Source organism: Zeus faber, assembly GCF_960531495.2.
Source record: "Zeus faber genome assembly, contig: SCAFFOLD_26, whole genome shotgun sequence".
NCBI classification, from domain to species: Eukaryota; Metazoa; Chordata; class Actinopteri; order Zeiformes; family Zeidae; genus Zeus; species Zeus faber.
This window is the reverse complement of record NW_028293125.1, coordinates 2,096,775-2,103,318: the sequence shown is the minus strand read 5'-3', so window position 1 is coordinate 2,103,318 and position 6,544 is coordinate 2,096,775.

Here is a 6,544-nt window from a genome sequence, read left to right as displayed (position 1 = left end):
TTTTATTTTTTCCTATTGAAATAAAAAAAAAATGAAAGTCAAACCTGATTTTAAATTTCACTCATCCTTTGGTCATGAAATGGAAAAATAATTTTTCAATTTTGATTTTTGTATCTCCAAAAAAGCAAAATTTGAAAACCACTCATACCCCATTTTTTCCATTTCTGATTCTGAATTGAGAATAGAGTAACCAAAAGATACAGCGATTGAAAGACCTGGTCTACACTCCTAATTGTATTTGTCCTTTTACATTTCTATTTCTATCTTAGAAATCTCTGAGAGAAGGAGGTGGTTACCTGAGGAGGTCCATGCGGTGGAAAAGAACCTGAAGGCTTTCATTGAAAGTGGTAAAGTGCCGGGAAGGACTGAGTGTGATGCATGTATTAGAGCTTCACCTGAAGCTCTAAACCAGCGAAGCTGGACTGCATTGAAGTACTATGTAAAAAATCGTATCACTGCCATCCAATGCGAAAGTGCGAGAAGAATTTATTAATAGAGTTGTTAAAGCATTTGCTCAAACATGTTGGTTCACGTTGCTCAAAAATGTTGGTTCATTTGATGCAACTTCATTTTTGATGATGTTTGTGTTGTTCGTTGGCATCCTGAGTACCCAGGTATACACTGGAGTTCAACTAGTTATTGATTTTATCAGGCGAAAACATTGATAATTAGTAGTTAGGTGCAGTCAAAGGCCGCAAGTCAATTCATCTGCTGATAACAACTGACTCTACGGTGGCCAACGGGAAAACTCTACAACTAAAGAAAATACATGTAAATAGACAAAACGCAAGCAAATTTAGAAAATGTCATCATCAATTTGACAACACAGGCAACAACACAATGGAAAAGTTCACGAAGGAACAAACTTAAAATAAAAACATCAAGAAATGTTTGTGTATCATATCTGATATATTCCCCAAATGAAGTGTCCGTGGTGAATTGCTTTTAAGTTTGTTTCTGTGCAAATGTTTCCATTGTTTTGCATCTCTTGCCTGTGTTGTCAAATTGATGATGATGTTTTCTGAATTTGCTTGTGTTTTGTCTATTTGCAGTGAGTTTTCCTGCCGACAACCGTAGGGTAGGTTTTTATCAGCAGATTAATTGAAAATGGATAGTTAGGTGCAGGCAAAGGCCAAAGGTCAGGGTTTACCACCATACTAATCTTCCCCCGCGTGAATACATTGCACTTTTTCTTTGTTACAAAGCATATCAGGAGACTTACTAAGCCCTGTGTGAGCCCTTGTTTGTTTTCTTGTGCCATCTGCTCCTTTTTATTTTATAATAAATAATTGTAATTTTTTATCTACCTTTTGTACAGTGGGTGTAGGTTTATTCCCCGTTCGATTAAGTTTGGAAGAAAATATTATACTGTCAAAACCATCAAATTCAATAACAATTGATTCTGTGCTCTCTTTTAAAGTATATGTGGTATTTGTCATACTTATCTGGAAATCAATTGATGAACCGGTATTTAAGTCGGAAATGATCTGCATAATATGCTCAAATTTACTACATTTACTTACAGCGTGCCTAGGTAGAAAAATAATCTTTACTTTCCAATTTTTGATATGTTTAAGTGGTGTTGGCCTGAGGCCTGATTTCTTAAATTGGTTGTATATCCTTTCAAATTAATAATTGTACTTTTGGAAGGTTTATATTTTTCAATCAGAATCTGACCTATTGATTAAAAAAAGTGTTCAGTGTCAAAGTTTGCATGTCAATAGACCATAACATGGTGGGTCCCCTGTGTAATCAAAAAGTCAGGTGGGGTTCCCATGAGGCTCAAAAATTTAGGTCTAAAATCTTTTTGAGGGTTATCATTTTTTAAAGTAGTTTTTGTATCATCAAAAAATGATCCGTGATTTATGTACTCAACACTAAACGTTTTACGAGACACAAGGACGCGTTAGCATGGGGTATGCCACGTGAAAACCCCAGCATGCAATGGGGGGCGTACCTTCGTATTCCTGTCTATTATTTGTCCGCATTTTGTTAATTGTTTATATTCTTGTTATTTACATTTACATTTACATTTAGTCATTAAGCAGATGCTTTTATCCAAAGCGACTTACAAGGGAGAATAACATTCAAGCAACAGCTATTTCTCTACATTCTGCTGGTACTTGTAGAGTTAATTGACTAACCGATATGATGGTCTATAGACCAATCAATAGAAAAAATAGTTTCACCTTTACAGCCAGCAGTAAGGTTTTTGGATGCTTTAAATTGCAGTACACTTGTTCTAGAAAATGATCAGTTTCTAAGTTATGGAGCCATTTCAAAATGTTATTGTCGAATTAGTGTCTTGTGCTGTTCTTATTTATCTATTGTGCCTCAACACTTTTAGAAGCCTCGTGGAAAGTCAGTAGTATTTATTTTGGGTTTTTGTCTGTTAAGAAACAGGTGATCACCAGAAAGTGCGCCTGTAGCCAATTTCCACCGTGACTGGACGAAGCCACAAGCTGGTCATTACAGCAGAGTCTCCAGATAAGAAGGTATTTTTGTTTGATTATTTATGAACAATACTTGAAGACAAAAGTTGTGATTTTCATGAAAAAAAAAGACTTTCTATGTTTCTAGTTTGTACTTCTTGTTGGTGACTCCCATCTACGGAGCATTGTGGATGGATTTGTGAAGATGCCAGGGGACCGAGGTACTGAATGCTTTTTTGTCTCGGAGACCTGACGCAGTTTGTGTTGTAGCCCCTAGCAGCGACTTGACGGCCAGCAGGACCATCGACGAGGCAGCAGTAGACTTTCGCAGCCTCCTGGTCAGTGTCTGCAGTCGCTGGCCAAAGTTACGCTTCATGTTTAGTACATTTTTGGTAGTATTGGTACTATTAATACTTTTGCTTTGTGAGCTCTGCAGAACATATTTTACATTTTGAAAACAAATGTACTGTAATAAACACCTTTTTTTTTTTGTGTGTTTGTATAGGTGTTTGTCCTGGACTTCCTTCCGCGTCTGACTATTTGCTCCGTGAGGAATACCATCCTGTGGCGGCATGCATGGGAAGCATATTTTAATTTTAGTACAGTTAAATGTATAACGGAGTATATATTTTTAGACAAACCAATTCAATAAATATTTATAATGAACAAAGTTGACATCTATGTATGCATATTTCTATTCGTCCTAATCGTTGTTTTAAGGCATCAAGTACTTTTCTGCAGCCAACCACTTCCCATTGAACCACCCAGAGCTGTGAAGCAGAGATGGTGTAAGTACAATTGTACAATTTGTTGTCATGTCACGTGATGGCTATTTTATGAATAACTTTGCTATGTTGTGAAACCATGGCCCTGTGACATTGCTGTGAAATGCTGCTTATCGCCAACTGGAGACAACAGCGCCGCCAACAGCACGAAAGTCAAAGGTTTCTCCCGGCAGGTCACTTCCAACATTCTCTCCAAAAGTGGTTGTGAAGGGAGAGCTCATCGTGCCTCATCCTTCACCTAACCCTTTTGAGTGGAGACTGGTTGGAAGGGGCAGAAAGATAATCGGTTGCACACTGTTATTGTTAGGGTAAGACCCTCTGGAAACTGTGATAGTCTCTGATATTCACTCAAAGTGTACCGATTTTCATTAAACAATTTTAATATGTTTGTTATGAAACATATGGACATTAACACACACACACACACACACACACACACACATGTCTAACACACTTTAATTAACTGAACAACTTACCAGTGAGCGCTCCGGGCTACAGTTGATTCTGCTGTCGGCTCCCCTCAACCGTCCTCTATTGTTTTGTATCCAGGAGATTTTCTGCAGTTTGTTGGTTTTTTTATTCTCTTTTTAGTTAGTAGTTTAGTTTAGTTTAGTTTAGTTTAGTAGTTAGTGCTTTTAGTTGGCCTTTTGTCAAGACATTGTCTTAAATCGACATTTTGCTCTATGATTTCACAGGTGGACACAACACCAGTAGCGTCGCCGGAATGATCCATCCCGTTATCAACTTGTTCCATCGCATCTTTCTAGCGCTGTCCAGTGTGGAGAATTTTATATTGTTTTTATATCAACAATTGTATATCAATTTTATATCAAGAAAATTTTGCTTTGCTTACATGGGAAAGCCACGGTGGGACATTGGCAGAAAGCTACTGCCTCCAAGAGGACACTGGGAACGGAGCAGGTTTGCTTTGTTCGTTGTTTTTCTTCTTTTTTCAATGACATTTTTGATAGTAGTACTTCATTTTAGTTTTATTTTGTCCATGCATTCCATTCTCTTGCTTTTTTTTAGGGGAAGGCAGCACCAACCGTTGTGGAGGTGTCTTCAAAGCCACACCTGCCAGTGATGTGCCAGTTCTTGTGAAGGAATAGCAGCGCTCTCAAACATTTGTCAAAGGTCAGAGTGATGCTGCTCCTTATTATCCTGATATGGAGAGTGCTACAGTGTTTTCTGATGTTGCAGCAGAGCTTGACGCTAGCAGTTCTGTCATGGGAACAATTGATGTCACTTCTATCAGCGGAACAGGTGATAGCTGAGAACATTTTTTAACAAAGAAAAACGTAGAACACTTTCAGTGCCGGGAAAGCATACGTTGAGTGTTTACACAAATGGTCCTTTTACGATCTAGAAAAACTGAGATAACGACTAAAACTTTCGTGACAGTGATATACAGGAATGTAAGATCTCCTGTGAAAGAGTCGGGCGTCACCAAACAAACATATGCCTCAGCATTCAGACATCACTTGGTGGTAGAATTATATCATTCATTAACCTTGATCATCATTTTTCTCTCACACTCCCTTCTGTTGTTCCCAGTGGAATGATACAAAAGGAAAATGCAATAATGCTTAAGTATAATATAATTGAGGCAAAGGGATCAGAAAATGATGTATAAATTGAGTACAATACATTTATACAGAGATATTGTTTTATCTGTGTCCTTTTGATGGAGGGGCCAAGGAAAATGATGACCATATAACAAGGTGGGAAGTGGCCAGGTGTAATCAAATGTGGAGCAGAAGTCCAGCGGTGGAGCCGTCTGTGGGGCGCCAATGTTGGTGTAGAAAGCCCCTTCGATAACTGCTTCCAAAACACACATTTCTTCGGCTGTGGTAAGGGGAATGGCAGTAACCCAAGTAGCCTATGTAGGTATGGTTGAAGTGGTTCCATCGCAGTTGCAGGGTGAGCAGCGTTCAGCGTACACTCACGTTGTCTCCTCAACGAGTACCTAGAGGGGAGTAGGAACTTTCTTGCGATGAGATACGTGTATCCATATTGGTCGTTCTACCACCTTAACTGCTGCTGCAGTGGTGCGGGTCCCTAACCCTGCTGGAAAGGTCCTAGGAATCTGGCAGAGTTCCAGCTTTTCCTCTGTAAGTCGCGATCACCACCCATTCACCTGGTCAGCGGCCGTGTAGAGGTCCTTCAAGTGGGACGGGTAGGGCTGCTTTGACCTGGGCACATAGACTTAAACACTTGGGTGAGAGACACATTTTGACAACATTGTTTGGTATAGGTCCAAGATTGTTAAATGGGCGTTAAATAGTTGAATAGCAGACTACAGGCTCAGTACAAAAATGAATGTATGCACACTCGTGTAACAACAGAATAATATTATCACAATGTCTAATATGTAGGAGATAATAGGCGGCCATTTTGACACGCCCATGCATGGCACCACTAGAATATCAAATGACACACTGGGACTGACGAGTGTGCAAAGATTTGTGAATTTCCAAGTATCTTTTGGAACATGAAATTGTACGTGTTGCCACGCCCACACCGTGTGCCAAAATATATATGTATTTTAATAAGTTTTAGCTGTGAAGGTGTCTTGTAGACACTCGTCAAGTTTGAAGTCGATCCGATAAATCGCCAAGGAGGAGTTTCGCGAAAGTACAAAGCATAAATATGACTAAAAAGTCAGGAAAATTCAAAATGGCCGACTTCCTGTTGGGTTTCCGTCATGGCGGAAATATATATTTTTTCCAAGTCTAGAGAGGTTACAAATGTGTACCGAATTTTGGGAGTTTACGTGGAAAAAGGTGAATAGGTCAGAAAATTATTATTTTATTTTCTAGGGTGGCGTGGCAACACGTAAAATTTCATGTTCCAAAGATACTAATTCACGAAACTTTGCGCACTTGTTAGTCCCAGTGTGGCAATTGATATTGTATGAGTTGCCTGCATGGGCGTGGCAAAATGGCCCGACACACCCTGTTGAAAATTTCAAAACATCAAACCTATTCACTTTTTACCATGAAATTAACAAAATTCGGGACACTTTTGTAACTTCTTGGATTAAATGTGTAATTTTAGTCACTTTCCGTTCATTTTCTCACTTTGTACTTTCGTAAACTCCTCCGAGGCCATTTATCTGGCTTCAAACTTGGCGAGTGTCTACAAGACACCTTCACGATTAAAAGATATTAAAAAAAATAATAATTGTCACACGATGTGGCCGTGGCAAAGCGTTGGATTTCGTGTTCCAAAAAAAGCTGTGTTTTTGTAATATTTTATCCACTTTTTATGCTTTGTACTTTCGTGAACTTCTCCTGGGGGATTTTTTGGATTGAGACTCATTGGGGA